Source organism: Schistocerca nitens, chromosome 2, assembly GCF_023898315.1.
Source record: "Schistocerca nitens isolate TAMUIC-IGC-003100 chromosome 2, iqSchNite1.1, whole genome shotgun sequence".
Taxonomy (NCBI): Eukaryota; Metazoa; Arthropoda; class Insecta; order Orthoptera; family Acrididae; genus Schistocerca; species Schistocerca nitens.
Window position 1 is genome coordinate 1,124,061,013 of NC_064615.1, and position 18,477 is coordinate 1,124,079,489.

The window sequence follows — 18,477 nt, forward strand, 5'->3', positions numbered from 1 at the left end:
TTGTCCTCCTAATTCGAGATACGTTTCTACGTAAACGATAGAATTTTCTTTGGGGTTCCGAGTATCTCTTTTACGTTGCTGTATTCCTCCTTTACTGCATCCCTCGCTCCCTCACATTGACAAATTAACACACAATTTGCGTCCATATGAAATACTCTGGATTCCCTGCATTGTCCTTCTAAATCGAGATACGTTTCTCCGGAAACGATAGGATTTTCTTTGCGGTTCCGAGTATCTCTTTTCGGATGCATTATTCCTCCTTTACTGCATCGCTCGCTCCCTAACATTGACGAATGAACACACAATTTGCGTCCATATGAAATACTCTGGATTCCCTGCATTGTCCTTCTAAATCGAGATACGTTTCTACGGAAACGATAGGATTTTCTTTTGGGAGTCGAGTATCTCTTTTCCGATGCATTATTCCTCCTATACTGTATCACTCGCTCCCTCACATTGACGAATTAACACACAATTTGCGTCCGTATGAAATACTCTGGATTCCCTGCATTGTCCTTCTAAATCGAGATACCTTTCTACGGAAACGATAGGATTTTCTTTTGGGAGTCGAATATCTCTTTTCCGATGCATTATTCATCTTCACTGCATCCCTCGCTCCCTCACATTGACGAATTAACACACAATTTGCGTCCATATGAAATACTCTGGGTTCCCTGCATTGTCCTTCTAAATCGGGATACGTTTCTACGGAAACGATAGGATTTTCTTTGGGTTTTCGAGTATCTCTTTTCCGATGCATTATTCCTCCTTTACTGCATCCCTCGCTCCCTAACATTGACGATTTAACACACAATTTGCGTCCATATGAAATACTCTGGATTCCCTGCATTGTCCTTCTAAATCGAGATACGTTTCTACGGAAACGATAGGATTTTCTTTTGGGAGTCGAGTATCTCTTTTCCGATGCATTATTCCTCCTTTACTGCATCCCTCGCTCCCTCACATTGACGAATTAACACACAATTTGCGTCCATATGAAATACTCTGGATTCCCTGCATTGTCCTTCTAAATCGAGATACGTTTCTCCGGAAACGATAGGATTTTCTTTGGGGTTCCGAGTATCTCTTTTCCGATGCATTATTCCTCCTTTACTGCATCCCTCGCTCCCTCACATTGACGAATTAACACACAATTTGCGTCCATATGAAATAATCTGGATTCACTGCATTGTCCTTCTAAATCGAGATACGTTTCTACGGAAACGATAGGATTTTCTTTGGGGTTCCGAGTATCTCTTTTCCGATGCATTATTCCTCCTTTACTGCATCCCTCGCTCCCTCACATTGACGAATTAACACACAATTTGCGTCCATATGAAATAATCTGGATTCACTGCATTGTCCTTCTAAATCGAGATACGTTTCTACGGAAACGATAGGATTTTCTTTGGGGTTCCGAGTATCTCTTTTCCGATGCATTATTCCTCCTTTACTGCATCCCTCGCTCCCTCACATTGACGAATTAACACATAATTTGCGTCCATATGAAATACTCTGGATTCCCTGCATTGTCCTTCTAAATTGAGATACGTTTCTCCAGAAACGATAGGATTTTCTTTGGGGTTCCGAGTATCTCTTTTCCGATGCATTATTCCTCCTTTACTGCATCCCTCGCTCCCTCACATTGACGAATTAACACACAATTTGCGTCCATGTGAAATAATCTGGATTCACTGCATTATCCTTCTAAATCGAGATACGTTTCTACAGAAATGATAGGATTTTCTTTGGGGTACCGAGTATCTCTTTTCCGATGCATTATTCCTCCTTTACTGCTTCCCTCGCTCCCTCACATTGACGAATTAACACACAATTTGCGTCCATATGAAATACTCTGGATTCACTGCATTGTCCTTCTAAATCGAGATACGTTTCTACGGAAACGATAGGATTTTCTTTGGGGTTCCGAGTATCTCTTTTACGATGCTTTATTCCTCCTTTACTGCATCCCTCGCTCCCTCACATTGAAGAATTAACACACAATTTGCGTCTATATGAAATACTCTGGATTCCCTGCATTGTCCTTCTAAATCGAGATACGTTTCTACGGAAACGGTAGGATTTTCCTTGGGGTTCCGAGTATCTCTTTTCCAATGCATTATTCCTCCTTTACTGCATCCCTCGCTCCCTCACATTGACGAATTAACACACAATTTGCGTCCATATGAAATACTCTGTATTCCCTGCATTGTCCTTGAAAATCGAGATACGTTTCTACGGAAACGATAGGATTTTCTTTGGGGTTCCGAGTATCTCTTTTCCGATGCATTATTCCTCCTTTACTGCATCCCTCGCTCCCTCACATTGACGAATTAAAACGCAATTTGCGTCCATATGAAATACTCTGGATTCCCTGCATTGTCCTCCTAATTCGAGATACGTTTCTACGTAAACGATAGAATTTTCTTTGGGGTTCCGAGTATCTCTTTTACGTTGCTGTATTCCTCCTTTACTGCATCCCTCGCTCCCTCACATTGAAGAATTAACACACAATTTGCGTCTATATGAAATACTCTGGATTCCCTGCATTGTCCTTCTAAATCGAGATACGTTTCTACGGAAACGGTAGGATTTTCCTTGGGGTTCCGAGTATCTCTTTCCCGATGCATTATTCCTCCTTTACTGCATCCCTCGCTCCCTCACATTGACGAATTAACACACAATTTGCGTCCATATGAAATACTCTGGATTCCCTGCATTGTCCTAGAAAATCGAGATACGTTTCTACGGAAACGTTAGGATTTTCTTTGGGGTTCCGAGTATCTCTTTTCCGATGCATTATTCCTCCTTTACTGCATCCCTCGCTCCCTAACATTGACGATTTAACACACAATTTGCGTCCATATGAAATACTCTGGATTCCCTGCATTGTCCTTCTAAATCGAGATACGTTTCTACGGATACGATAGGATTTTCTTTGGGGTTCCGAGTATCTTGTTTCCGATGCATTATTCCTCCTTTACTGCAACCCTCGCTAACTCACATTGACGAATTAACACACAATTTGCGTCCATATGAAATACTCCGGATTCCCTGCATTGTCCTTCTAAATCGAGATACGTTTCTACGGAAACGATAGGATTTTCTTTGGGGTTCCGAGAATCTCTTTTCCGATGCATTATTCGTCCTTTACTGCATCCCTCGCTCCCTCACATTGACGAATTAACACACAATTTGCGTCCATATGAAATACTCTGGATTCCCTGCATTGTCCTTCTAAATCGAGATACGTTTCTACGGAAACGGTAGGATTTTCCTTGGGGTTCCGAGTATCTCTTTTACGATGCTTTATTCCTCCTTTACTGCATCCCTCGCTCCCTCACATTGACGAATTAACACACAATTTGCGTCCATATGAAATACTCTGGATTCCCTGCATTGTCCTTGAAAATCAGGATACGTTTCTACGGAAACGATAGGATTTTCTTTGGGTTTTCGAGTATCTCTTTTCCGATGCATTATTCCTCCTTTACTGCATCCCTCGCTCCCTAACATTGACGATTTAACACACAATTTGCGTCCATATGAAATACTCTGGATTCCCTGCATTGTCCTTCTAAATCGAGATACGTTTCTACGGAAACGATAGGATTTTCTTTTGGGAGTCGAGTATCTCTTTTCCGATGCATTATTCCTCCTTTACTGCATCCCTCGCTCCCTCACATTGACAAATTAACACACAATTTGCGTCCATATGAAATACTCTGGATTCCCTGCATTGTCCTTCTAAATCGAGATACGTTTCTCCGGAAACGATAGGATTTTCTTTGGGGTTCCGAGTATCTCTTTTCGGATGCATTATTCCTCCTTTACTGCATCGCTCGCTCCCTAACATTGACGAATTAACACACAATTTGCGTCCATATGAAATACTCTGGATTCCCTGCATTGTCCTTCTAAATCGAATTACGTTTCTACGGAAACGATAGGATTTTCTTTTGGGAGTCGAGTATCTCTTTTCCGATGCATTATTCCTCCTATACTGCATCACTCGCTCCCTCACATTGACGAATTAACACACAATTTGCTTCCGTATGAAATACTCTGGATTCCCTGCATTGTCCTTCTAAATCGAGATACCTTTCTACGGAAACGATAGGATTTTCTTTCGGGAGTCGAATATCTCTTTTCCGATGCATTATTCATCTTCACTGCATCCCTCGCTCCCTCACATTGACGAATTAACACACAATTTGCGTCCATATGAAATACTCTGGGTTCCCTGCATTGTCCTTCTAAATCGGGATACGTTTCTACGGAAACGATAGGATTTTCTTTGGGTTTTCGAGTATCTCTTTTCCGATGCATTATTCCTCCTTTACTGCATCCCTCGCTCCCTAACATTGACGATTTAACACACAATTTGCGTCCATATGAAATACTCTGGATTCCCTGCATTGTCCTTCTAAATCGAGATACGTTTCTTCGGAAACGATAGGATTTTCTTTTGGGAGTCGAGTATCTCTTTTCCGATGCATTATTCCTCCTTTACTGCATCCCTCGCTCCCTCACATTGACGAATTAACACACAATTTGCGTCCATATGAAATACTCTGGATTCCCTGCATTGTCCTTCTAAATCGAGATACGTTTCTCCGGAAACGATAGGATTTTCTTTGGGGTTCCGAGTATCTCTTTTCCGATGCATTATTCCTCCTTTACTGCATCCCTCACTCCCTCACATTGACGAATTAACACACAATTTTCGTCCATATGAAATAATCTGGATTCACTGCATTGTCCTTCTAAATCGAGATACGTTTCTACGGAAACGATAGGATTTTCTTTGGGGTTCCGAGTATCTCTTTTCCGATGCATTATTCCTCCTTTACTGCATCCCTCGCTCCCTCACATTGACGAATTAACACACAATTTGCGTCCATATGAAATACTCTGGATTCCCTGCATTGTCCTCCTAAATCGAGATACGTTTCTACGGAAACGATAGAATTTTCTTTGGGGTTCCGAGTATCTCTTTTACGTTGCTTTATTCCTCCTTTACTGCATCCCTCGCTCCCTCACATTGAAGAATTAACACACAATTTGCGTCTATATGAAATACTCTGGATTCCCTGCATTGTCCTTCTAAATCGAGATACGTTTCTACGGAAACGGTAGGATTTTCCTTGGGGTTCCGAGTATCTCTTTTCCGATGCATTATTCCTCCTTTACTGCATCCCTCGCTCCCTCACATTGACGAATTAACACACAATTTGCGTCCATATGAAATACTCTGGATTCCCTGCATTGTCCTTGAAAATCGAGATACGTTTCTACGGAAACGATAGGATTTTCTTTGGGGTTCCAAGTATCTCTTTTCCGATGCATTATTCCTCCTTTACTGCATCCCTCGCTCCCTAACATTGACCATTTAACACACAATTAGCGTCCATATGAAATACTCTGGATTCCCTGCATTGTCCTTCTAAATCGAGATACGTTTCTACGGAAACGATAGGATTTTCTTTGGGGTTCCGAGTATCTCTTTTCCGATGCATTATTCCTCCTTTACTGCAACCCTCGCTAACACACATTGACGAATTAACACACAATTTGCGTCCATATGAAATACTCCGAATTCCCTGCATTGTCCTTCTAAATCGAGATACGTTTCTACGGAAACGATAGGATTTTCTTTGGGGTTCCGAGAATCTCTTTTCCGATGCATTATTCCTCCTTTACTGCATCCCTCGCTCCCTCACATTGACGAATTAACACACAATTTGCGTCCTTATGAAATACTCTGGATTCCCTGCATTGTCCTTCTAAATCGAGATACGTTTCTACGGAAACGATAGGATTTTCCTTGGGGTTCCGAGTATCTCTTTTCCGATGCATTATTCCTCCTTTACTGCATCCCTCGCTCCCTCACATTGACGAATTAACACACAATTTGCGTCCATATGAAATACTCTGGATTCCCTGCATTGTCCTTGAAAATCGAGATACGTTTCTACGGAAACGATAGGATTTTCTTTGGGTTTTCGAGTATCTCTTTTCCGATGCATTATTCCTCCTTTACTGCATCCCTCGCTCCCTAACATTGACGATTTAACACACAATTTGCGTCCATATGAAATACTCTGGATTCCCTGCATTGTCCTTCTAAATCGAGATACGTTTCTACGGAAACGATAGGATTTTCTTTTGGGAGTCGAGTATCTCTTTTCCGATGCATTATTCCTCCTTTACTGCATCCCTCGCTCCCTCACATTGACGAATTAACACACAATTTGCGTCCATATGAAATACTCTGGATTCCCTGCATTGTCCTTCTAAATTGAGATACGTTTCTCCGGAAACGATAGGATTTTCTTTGGGGTTCCGAGTATCTCTTTTCCGATGCATTATTCCTCCTTTACTGCACCCCTCGCTCCCTCACATTGACGAATAAACACACAATTTGCGTCTATATGAAATACTCTGTATTCCCTGCATTGTCCTTCTAAATCGAGATACGTTTCTACGGAAACGATAGGATTTTCTTTGGGGTTCCGAGTATCTCTTTTACGATGCTTTATTCCTCCTTTACTGCATCCCTCGCTCCCTCACATTGAAGAATTAACACACAATTTGCGTCTATATGAAATTCTCTGGATTCCCTGCATTGTCCTTCTAAATCGAGATACGTTTCTACGGAAACGGTAGGATTTTCCTTGGGGTTCCGAGTATCTCTTTTCCGATGCATTATTCCTCCTTTACTGCATCCCTCGCTCCCTCACATTGACGAATTAACACAAAATTTGCGTCCATATGAAATACTCTGTATTCCCTGCATTGTCCTTGAAAATCGAGATACGTTTCTACGGAAACGATAGGATTTTCTTTGGGGTTCCGAGTATCTCTTTTCCGATGCATTATTCCTCCTCTACTGCATCCCTCGCTCCCTCACATTGATGAATTAACACACAATTTGCGTCCATATGAAATACTCGGGATTCCCTGCATTGTCCTCCTAAATCGAGATGCGTTTCTACGTAAACGATAGAATTTTCTTTGGGGTTCCGAGTATCTCTTTTACGTTGCTTTATACCTCCTTTACTGCATCCCTCGCTCCCTCACATTGAAGAATTAACACACAATTTGCGTCTATATGAAATACTCTGGATTCCCTGCATTGTCCTTCTAAATCGAGATACGTTTCTACGGAAACGATAGGATTTTCCTTGGGGTTCCGAGTATCTCTTTTCCGATGCATTATTCCTCCTTTACTGCATCCCTCGCTCCCTCACATTGACGAATTAACACACAATTTGCGTCCATATGAAATACTCTGGATTCCCTGCATTGTCCTTGAAAATCGAGATACGTTTCTACAGAAACGATAGGAATTTCTTTGGGTTTTCGAGTATCTCTTTTCCGATGCATTATTCCTCCTTTACTGCATCCCTCGCTCCCTAACATTGACGATTTAACACACAATTTGCGTCCATATGAAATACTCTGGATTCCCTGCATTGTCCTTCTAAATCGAGATACGTTTCTACGGAAACGATAGGATTTTCTTTTGGGAGTCGAGTATCTCTTTTCCGATGCATTATTCCTCCTTTACTGCATCCCTCGCTCCCTCACATTGACGAATTAACACACAATTTGCGTCCATATGAAATACTCTGGATTCCCTGCATTGTCCTTCTAAATTGAGATACGTTTCTCCGGAAACGATAGGATTTTCTTTGGGGTTCCGAGTATCTCTTTTCCGATGCATTATTCCTCCTTTACTGCATCCCTCGCTCCCTCACATTGACGAATAAACACACAATTTGCGTCCATATGAAATAATCTGGATTCACTGCATTATCCTTCTAAATCGAGATACGTTTCTACAGAAATGATAGGATTTTCTTTGGGGTACCGAGTATCTCTTTTCCGATGCATTATTCCTCCTTTACTGCATCCCTCGCTCCCTCACATTGACGAATTAACACACAATTTGCGTCTATATGAAATACTCTGGATTCCCTGCATTGTCCTTCTAAATCGAGATACGTTTCTACGGAAACGATAGGATTTTCTTTGGGGTTCCGAGTATCTCTTTTACGATGCTTTATTCCTCCTTTACTGCATCCCTCGCTCCCTCACATTGAAGAATTAACACACAATTTGCGTCTATATGAAATACTCTGGATTCCCTGCATTGTCCTTCTAAATCGAGATACGTTTCTACGGAAACGGTAGGATTTTCCTTGGGGTTCCGAGTATCTCTTTTCCGATGCATTATTCCTCCTTTACTGCATCCCTCGCTCCCTCACATTGACGAATTAACACAAAATTTGCGTCCATATGAAATACTCTGTATTCCCTGCATTGTCCTTGAAAATCGAGATACGTTTCTACGGAAACGATAGGATTTTCTTTGGGGTTCCGAGTATCTCTTTTCCGATGCATTATTCCTCCTCTACTGCATCCCTCGCTCCCTCACATTGACGAATTAACACACAATTTGCGTCCATATGAAATACTCTGGATTCCCTGCATTGTCCTCCTAAATCGAGATACGTTTCTACGTAAACGATAGAATTTTCTTTGGGGTTCCGAGTATCTCTTTTACGTTGCTTTATACCTCCTTTACTGCATCCCTCGCTCCCTCACATTGAAGAATTAACACACAATTTGCGTCTATATGAAATACTCTGGATTCCCTGCATTGTCCTTCTAAATCGAGATACGTTTCTACGGAAACAGTAGCATTTTCCTTGGGGTTCCAAGTATCTCTTTTCCGATGCATTATTCCTCCTTTACTGCATCCCTCGCTCCCTCACATTGACGAATTAACACACAATTTGCGTCCATATGAAATACTCTGGATTCCCTGCATTGTCCTAGAAAATCGAGATACGTTTCTACGGAAACGATAGGATTTTCTTTGGGGTTCCGAGTATCTCTTTTCCGATGCATTATTCCTCCTTTACTGCATCCCTCGCTCCCTAACATTGACGATTTAACACACAATTTGCGTCCATATGAAATACTCTGGATTCCCTGCATTGTCCTTCTAAATCGTGATACGTTTCTACGGAAACGATAGGATTTTATTTGGGGTTCCGAGTATCTCTTTTCCGATGCATTATTCCTCCTTTACTGCATCCCTCGGTCCCTCACATTGACGAATTAACACACAATTTGCGTCCATATGAAATAATCTGGATTCACTGCATTATCCTTCTAAATCGAGATACGTTTCTACAGAAATGATAGGATTTCCTTTGGGGTACCGAGTATCTCTTTTCCGATGCATTATTCCTCCTTTACTGCATCCCTCGCTCCCTCACATTGACGAATTAACACACAATTTGCGTCCATATGAAATACTCTGGATTCCCTGCATTGTCCTTCTAAATCGAGATACGTTTCTACGGAAACGATAGGATTTTCTTTGGGGTTCCGAGTATCTCTTTTACGATGCTTTATTCCTCCTTTACTGCATCCCTCGCTCCCTCACATTGAAGAATTAACACACAATTTGCGTCTATATGAAATACTCTGGATTCCCTGCATTGTCCTTCTAAATCGAGATACGTTTCTACGGAAACGGTAGGATTTTCCTTGGGGTTCCGAGTATCTCTTTTCCGATGCATTATTCCTCCTTTACTGCATCCCTCGCTCCCGCACATTGACGAATTAACACACAATTTGCGTCCATATGAAATACTCTGTATTCCCTGCATTGTCCTTGAAAATCGAGATACGTTTCTACGGAAACGATAGGATTTTCTTTGGGGTTCCGAGTATCTCTTTTCCGATGCATTATTCCTCCTTTACTGCATCCCTCGCTCCCTCACATTGACGAATTAACACACAATTTGCCTCCATATGAAATACTCTGGATTCCCTGCATTGTCCTCCGAAATCGAGATACGTTTCTACGTAAACGATAGAATTTTCTTTGGGGTTCCGAGTATCTCTTTTACGTTGCTTTATTCCTCCTTTACTGCATCTCTCGCTCCCTCACATTGACGAATTAACACACAATTTGCGTCTATATGAAATACTCTGGATTCCCTGCATTGTCCTTCTAAATCGAGATACGTTTCTACGGAAACGGTAGGATTTTCCTTGGGGTTCCGAGTATCTCTTTTCCGATGCATTATTCCTCCTTTACTGCATCCCTCGCTCCCTCACATTGACGAATTAACACACAATTTGCGTCCATATGAAATACTCTGGATTCCCTGCATTGTCCTAGAAAATCGAGATACGTTTCTACGGAAACGATAGGATTTTCTTTGGGGTTCCGAGTATCTCTTTTCCGATGCATTATTTCTCCTTTACTGCATCCCTCGCTCCCTAACATTGACGATTTAACACACAATTTGCGTCCATATGAAATACTCTGGATTCCCTGCATTGTCCTTCTAAATCGAGATACGTTTCTACGGAAACGATAGGATTTTCTTTGGGGTTCCGAGTATCTCTTTTCCGATGAATTATTCCTCCTTTACTGTATCCCTCGCTCCCTCACATTGACGAATTAACACACAATTTGCGTCCATATGAAATAATCTGCATTCACTGCATTATCCTTCTAAATCGAGATACGTTTCTACAGAAATGATAGGATTTTCTTTGGGGTACCGAGTATCTCTTTTCCGATGCATTATTCCTCCTTTACTGCATCCCTCGCTCCCTCACATTGACGAATTAACACACAATTTGCGTCCATAAGAAATACTCTGGATTCCCTGCATTGTCCTTCTAAATCGAGATACGTTTCTACGGAAACGATAGGATTTTCTTTGGGGTTCCGAGTATCTCTTTTACGATGCTTTATTCCTCCTTTACTGCATCCCTCGCTCCCTCACATTGAAGAATTAACACACAATTTGCGTCTATATGAAATACTCTGGATTCCCTGCATTGTCCTTCTAAATCGAGATACGTTTCTACGGAAACGGTAGGATTTTTCTTGGGGTTCCGAGTATCTCTTTTCCGATGCATTATTCCTCCTTTACTGCATCCCTCGCTCCCTCACATTGACGAATTAACACACAATTTGCGTCCATATGAAATACTCTGTATTCCCTGCATTGTCCTTGAAAATCGAGATACGTTTCTACGGAAACGATAGGATTTTCTTTGGGGTTCCGAGTATCTCTTTTCCGATGCATTATTCCTCCTTTACTGCATCCCTCGCTCCCTCACATTGACGAATTAACACACAATTTGCGTCCATATGAAATACTCTGGATTCCCTGCATTGTCCTCCTAAATCGAGATACGTTTCTACGTAAACGATAGAATTTTCTTTGGGGTTCCGAGTATCTCTTTTACGTTGCTTTATTCCTCCTTTACTGCATCCCTCGCTCCCTCACATTGAAGAATTAACACACAATTTGCGTCTATATGAAATACTCTGGATTCCCTGCATTATCCTTCTAAATCGAGATACGTTTCTACGGAAACGGTAGGATTTTCCTTGGGGTTCCGAGTATCTCTTTTCCGCTGCATTATTCCTCCTTTACTGCATCCCTCGCTCCCTCACATTGACGAATTAACACACAATTTGCGTCCATATGAAATACTCTGGATTCCCTGCATTGTCCTAGAAAATCGAGATACGTCTCTACGGAAACGATAGGATTTTCTTTGGGGTTCCGAGTATCTCTTTTCCGATGCATTATTCCTCCTTTACTGCATCCCTCGCTCCCTAACATTGACGATTTAACACACAATTTGCGTCCATATGAAATACTCTGGATTCCCTGCATTGTCCTTCTAAATCGAGATACGTTTCTACGGAAACGATAGGATTTTCTTTGGGGTTCCGAGTATCTCTTTTCCGATGCATTATTCCTCCTTTACTGCAACCCTCGCTAACTCACATTGACGAATTAACACACAATTTGCGTCCATATGAAATACTCCGGATTCCCTGCATTGTCCTTCTAAATCGAGATACGTTTCTACGGAAACGATAGGATTTACTTTGGGGTTCCGAGAATCTCTTTTCCGATGCATTATTCCTCCTTTACTGCATCCCTCGCTCCCTCACATTGACGAATTAACACACAATTTGCGTCCATATGAAATACTCTGGATTCCCGGCATTGTCCTTCTAAATCGAGATACGTTTCTACGGAAACGGTAGGATTTTCCTTGGGGTTCCGAGTATCTCTTTTCCGATGCATTATTCCTCCTTTACTGCATCCCTCGCTCCCTCACATTGACGAATTAACACACAATTTGCGTCCATATGAAATACTCTGGATTCCCTGCATTGTCCTTGAAAATCGAGATACGTTTCTACGGAAACGATAGGATTTTCTTTGGGTTTTCGAGTATCTCTTTTCCGATGCATTATTCCTCCTTTACTGCATCCCTCGCTCCCTAACATTGACGATTTAACACACAATTTGCGTCCATATGAAATACTCTGGATTCCCTGCATTGTCCTTCTAAATCGAGATACGTTTCTACGGAAACGATAGGATTTTCTTTTGGGAGTCGAGTATCTCTTTTCTGATGCATTATTCCTCCTCTACTGCATCCCTCGCTCCCTCACATTGACGAATTAACACACAATTTGCGTCCATATGAAATACTCTGGATTCCCTGCATTGTCCTTCTAAATCGAGATACGTTTCAACGGAAACGATAGGATTTTCTTTGGGGTTCCGAGTATCTCTTTTCGGATGCATTATTCCTCCTTTACTGCATCGCTCGCTCCCTAACACTGACGAATTAACACACAATTTGCGTCCATATGAAATACTCTGGATTCCCTGCATTGTCCTTCTAAATCGAGATACGTTTCTACGGAAACGATAGGATTTTCTTTTGGGAGTCGAGTATCTCTTTTCCGATGCATTATTCCTCCTTTACTGCACCCCTCGCTCCCTCACATTGACGAATTAACACACAATTTGCGTCCGTATTTTCACGTCTCTCTGAAAAAAAAACTAAAGCTGTTGCCGACTGCCCTTTCGTTAATTGTTGCTTTTATAAAAATTGTTTTTGCTCCTTCTGGTTTATTTAATTATTTTTAATTATTATTGGCGTAACAACGCATATATGGAAAGAGTGACGTGAAATTCTTTTAACAATGCTGTGCTTTTAATTGCTTTATCATCGTTACCTTTTTTAGCAAAATAAAATGATGGAAGTATTATTGTTCTGAATCTGGCCTACAATTTAAAGAACGATTTTTTTTAGTAACTGCAACTCATGCTAAGTATCAATATATCTTTCCTACTTCGTAATTATTCAAAGTTGAAATTAATGTCCTATGATCACTGATGTTACAGTTCGTACGATCGTTCACAAATACAAGTTTGCAGTGGATTTTATTTCTTACTAAAATGCTATTTCATACCACGGCTAGCCCAAGAACATGAGACTCTCATTAAAGAAAATTACGTATTCACTATAAAATTTAGCCGTGGTCAGAACGGAGCACAGCACGTTTCCTATCAGATTCTTTAGGTACATAAAATTATTTGCACTGAAAATTATATCCTATCAGCAGCCCGCGTCAACCTGCAACACATCATAAAATCTGCTGATCTTCACTGCCAGCCTGGGGGCTAAAAGAAATAATATTATTTTTTACTATTATTTTACCGCTTCCTTGCGGTATACTCGACTATATTGTAAGTCGTTTAAATACGCCGCGGCAGCGGCTCTTCTTTCTCCACACAGCTCAGCTCCACAGATAATATTTTTATATGGCTGAAAAATATCTTAACAGGATGGGATAATAGGCAGGCACACTTTAACATTTAAGTAATACAAGTTTTCATTTAAACAACTCTATTTAAACATTTAAATATCTTAATAATTACAGACCTGTGTACATTCACGCGCAATGGCGTCCAATTCACAATCTCGACAAAAGAATGCTACCTTCGCGCTCTCTACGACAATAACAGGAGATCTTTCTCTCACAGCTTTCAGATTAAGAAGACAAAGACATTGCTTTACATCATGCCTTATATACAAATTCATTTGGTGATCTTTGTACAACATTTATCTTCTGTGTCGGTCTTATTACTCGCCGACACAGACGTTCTCAAAAATAAAAAATAAAGAAAATAATACATAATTTTACATAATGACACAATATGACACCTCTAATATTTTAATTATTACATAATATATTGTCTTTGTTTATTACAAGACGTTACACTGCCCCCTGGCAGCATTTGACTAACGATGAAAATGTTCGGCAATATGCTGCCACTAACGTCTGTCTTGTTTATGGTTTATTACTTTGGTTGGAACATTCACTTTACACTACTCAGTTCTTTTACACTGTAGGTTTAATTACACTTCGTATACTGTTCTTACACTTTGCGAGGTGACCGTCAACCTAGTCCCAGGGTCATTACATTTATTTGGCTCCCCCATTCGGGCTACGTGCGATCAGAAAACCTGGGAAAACTGCGCCGGAGCCATGGTCACCTCACGAAAAGTTTAGACTCTATTCAATGTCCACATATAACAAAGGCTATTTGTGATAGCATGCTACACTTTTAGTCTCTTTGTTATCAATATACTACTTGTATTCTGGATTGTTATGAAAGTCACTTATTACACATTTTTACAATAGTATAATGAACCGTCTTTGCACTTACTCGCGACAGTTGGTTTAAAATGTCTAGCATTCGTGCGAGTATCTTTCATTAACATGACGCAAACATATTAGATCGATACATCACTAAATCCATGAATATTGTGAGTTCGTGTTGGATAACAACAAAAAAAAAATGTTTATCACGTCATTGCGTGTCCATTAAACACCATTCATGTTAGCACATTATACATATAGTTAATAGTTCATTTGAATGACAACAATGTGGTATGGAGCTGGCGGCGCGAAGCAATTGTTGAGTAGCATCGTCTGGAACGCCGCGTACCGACGGCCGCTGGGTTCGACGACCGGCTCTCAATAACAGTGAGGTCGTGCTAGCGTGGCGCCCAAGCAGTCGCGAACCGCGCTGAACCATTCACTGTTGTCGGCGAGTGGCAGTGGTTTACCGCAACCGGCTGGATGGCGGCACGGCACTCGTCTCTGCTTCTCCGCATGGCTCCCCGTCGTGGCGCATGAAACAAACATTCCACAACGGTGTACTGTCTTTAAGGACACAGATTACTAGCTGTGGAAGAAGAGGCAATTTGTTAAAAGCGTTTATTGTTCAGTAAGCCGTCGCTTCACTGGTATGCACAGGATGTTTTGGCGTGATAACAGGTTTTTTGTGGCATCGTGACACTGGTATTCAGAGTTCGTCACACGCACATTGTACTACACGTTTTCACTCACTTCCACGGTTGATGCACTGCCAGAGCGTCTTTCAACACGCGAAAATGGTTCGTTACACTCATACTACATGTCTCCGTTGAGCGATGTTTGTGTAAATCGTCTCCGAACGGATCAATAACTACTGTTTTTATACACTGTCTATTGTTCGTTGAGCGCTGCACTAGGACAGTCTATCACTCAACACTAGATTTATCGACGTATATATTGGTGCAGATACAACAGTCATTTTCTGTCCCTACTACACACAATATTCCGTCCTGTCCTTAAGTGTTTATGCACACAGTTTATTTTTTAACACCTTTTAACTGTTCTTTGCATAGTCACTCTGATTTACATAGCATTTATTTGTTTTCACTTTATCACAACATACTCTTCATATTGTTGCTAGGCGTATTTGGCCCTTTTGTAAATTTTTTTAACGGTGTGTGAATTTTTTTTTTTTTTTTTTACATATTTTTTTTTTTTTTTTAGTGTAGCTTGCCTGATTATCACCCATCTATCAAACAGATTTTACCATGTGCATGACAGCTTGACTCGGGCATATTGTTCAATAAATACTTCGTTCAGCAATAACATTATTTTTAATGATTTTTCCTATATGACTACAGTGTAGGTTCTGCATTGTCTGACTTAACTCGCGTATCGCGTAATGAATATTCAAGGTCGTGTACCAAGTACACAGGCTTCAATTGAAGCATTGCTACATACAGAACGGAGTTTCCACGGAACGGGTTCGTTTTTAATTAGGTTCTGCTCCAGTGTCGTTCTCAAATCACTACTGGCAGCCAACATCACATTACATCATTGTTGCATATTGCAAAGTCAATGTCTGGCTAGTAAAGACTCTCTCTCTCAGGGTTTCTTATCCTAATACAATTACAGCAATTCCCTTACTCTATAAGATTGCATCATTGATTGCACTTACACACTACACATAGAAAATGGTTCAAGAAATTAATCCTTTATACAACAAGAAAATTGTTCATTGCTACTAATTCCCTCCTCGACCAAGGGATGGAGTAGGTTGCGCGACAGTATGTATTATGGGGTATCACCTCTATGTGATAGTGGTACCCTTTGACTATTCCTGGACGGTCGGTAAATACCATAGTATATTCCGATAGCAGCTGCGTCAACTGTTGCTTTTGCGTATCATTTAAACCTTCCGATTCGTGCACTTTAGTCTGATATGCCTCAACATTTGTTTCGAAATTTTGATCCTCTAAGTTCGGGTAATAGAGGTCTGTTGCATGTGAAAAATCATCGATGTGTAGTACCCAAGGGTTCCTACCTTTGATATCGATTCGATTACAGCACGGCACAAGTACCTCCTTCGATTTCATCATAGATAATTCAATCCTTCTACCCCTATTAATTATGCTTAGTTTCCCCACGGAGAGGTCGATCAATGCGTCCCTCTCACGGAGAAAATCTACTCCCAGAATGCAGGCCACCTTCAATCCTTTAACCACGAGGAACGAGCTCACTATGGCTTCGCCCTCCTTATAAATCTCCACCTGCACCTGGTACTTACCTGATTGGCTCTGTGCACTAATGGCTCCAGACACCTTACAATTATTAACCGGGAAGGTCGGAATACTATGTCCCTTTCCCAGTGCTTTAAATAGCTCCATACTCATCACACTTACTGAGGCACCTGTGTCGATAATTATGTTTACTACAACATCATTGATTCTAGCTTCAATAATAGCTTGCACATTTTCGTTATTATCCTTCTTACATTCGTGCGATTCGTTCAGCAGATCTTTATCCATACTGACACCTTCGTTGTATCGCAGCATGCGTATCCCAGGTCTATTACTGTTATTACTCGAGTTGCTCTCACTCCATCCCTCGGCCGTCGATGGAGAGCATATCGAGGCCGATTCTAGTTTGTTGGATTAGTTACTTGGGAGGTACTTGGACGGCTATTGTCCGCGACCTCCACTATATGTACGTTCTGATTTGTAGGCCGCCACGGCTGCGCAATAGGCGCGTTTTGCGGTGGTGGTCTATTGTTGTCATACCGGTCACTAGCCTGTCGCTCTGGGCTTCTACACTGATTCTGTTGCCAATTTCGATTACTATCATTATAATTACTCTGCCACTGACCTCGCGCATTTTTCCAGCGGTTGGTCCCTGACATTCCGGATTCGTATCTGTCGTCAAATCGACGCTTCTTGTTATAATTTGGTTGTCCATAGCCGTTTTGGCCTCTACCGTTACTACCATTTTGCGATTGTTCTTGTCGCTTGCTACCACCCCCACCATTTCTATGGTTGTGGTTCTGTGCACTACTGTTTCTGTCGTGATTACATCCCGACCCATTATTCCGCAAATGGTCGCACGCCGATTTTACATCTTCCTGTATCAAATCTATGGAATCTAGTACCGACAGGAAGTTTTCCATGTCGCTTTCTGGTACATGTATTAACTTCTCCTTGATCTGAATTGGTAAATGGGATTTGAGTAGTCTTATTATGTCTCTCGGTGATATAGGCTCGTCCCAGTAGCGTGTTTTGTTTATATATTTTTCAAAGTACCGCCTCAAATTCCCAAGACGGGGTGAGTACGGTTCGGGATTATATACCTCTTTTCTTAGTCGCTCTTGTATACACGGCGACCAATATTTCGATAAAAATGCCCTTTCAAACTGTTCGTATGTCTTGCAGCTGTCTGCTACTTCTGTAGCCCACAGTGCTGCGTCACCTTGAATGTACGACATTACGTATTGTATTTTCTGTGTTTCGTTCCATACACTGGGTAAGATATTTTTAAAGCTTTTTATAAATACCACTGGGTGTACTGATTTCCTTTCAGTAGTAAATGTTTGAAATTGTCTATTTTTAATTAAACTTTCTTCCACTAATATTTTTGAACTACATGGGTTCGCTGCTGGGATATATGCTGTGTGCTCCGAACCGGAGCTACAGCTCTTCGCATTATCGACTACAGATTCCCCATTGTTGTATCGCATATAAGTTTGTGCGTTGCCAAAACCATGGGCTGTTGGCGACAGAGGTTCCTGTTCCACTTGTTTCCTGCTTTGTGCTAAACCCTTCTCCAGATCGGATATCCGTTTGTTAACATTCACTTGCCACTGCGGAATATCCTCACCGAGTATTTGTTTAATGGTTTGCACATCGTTCTGTACCTGACTATTTACGGCGGTACTGAACGATTCTGAATCTCTATTT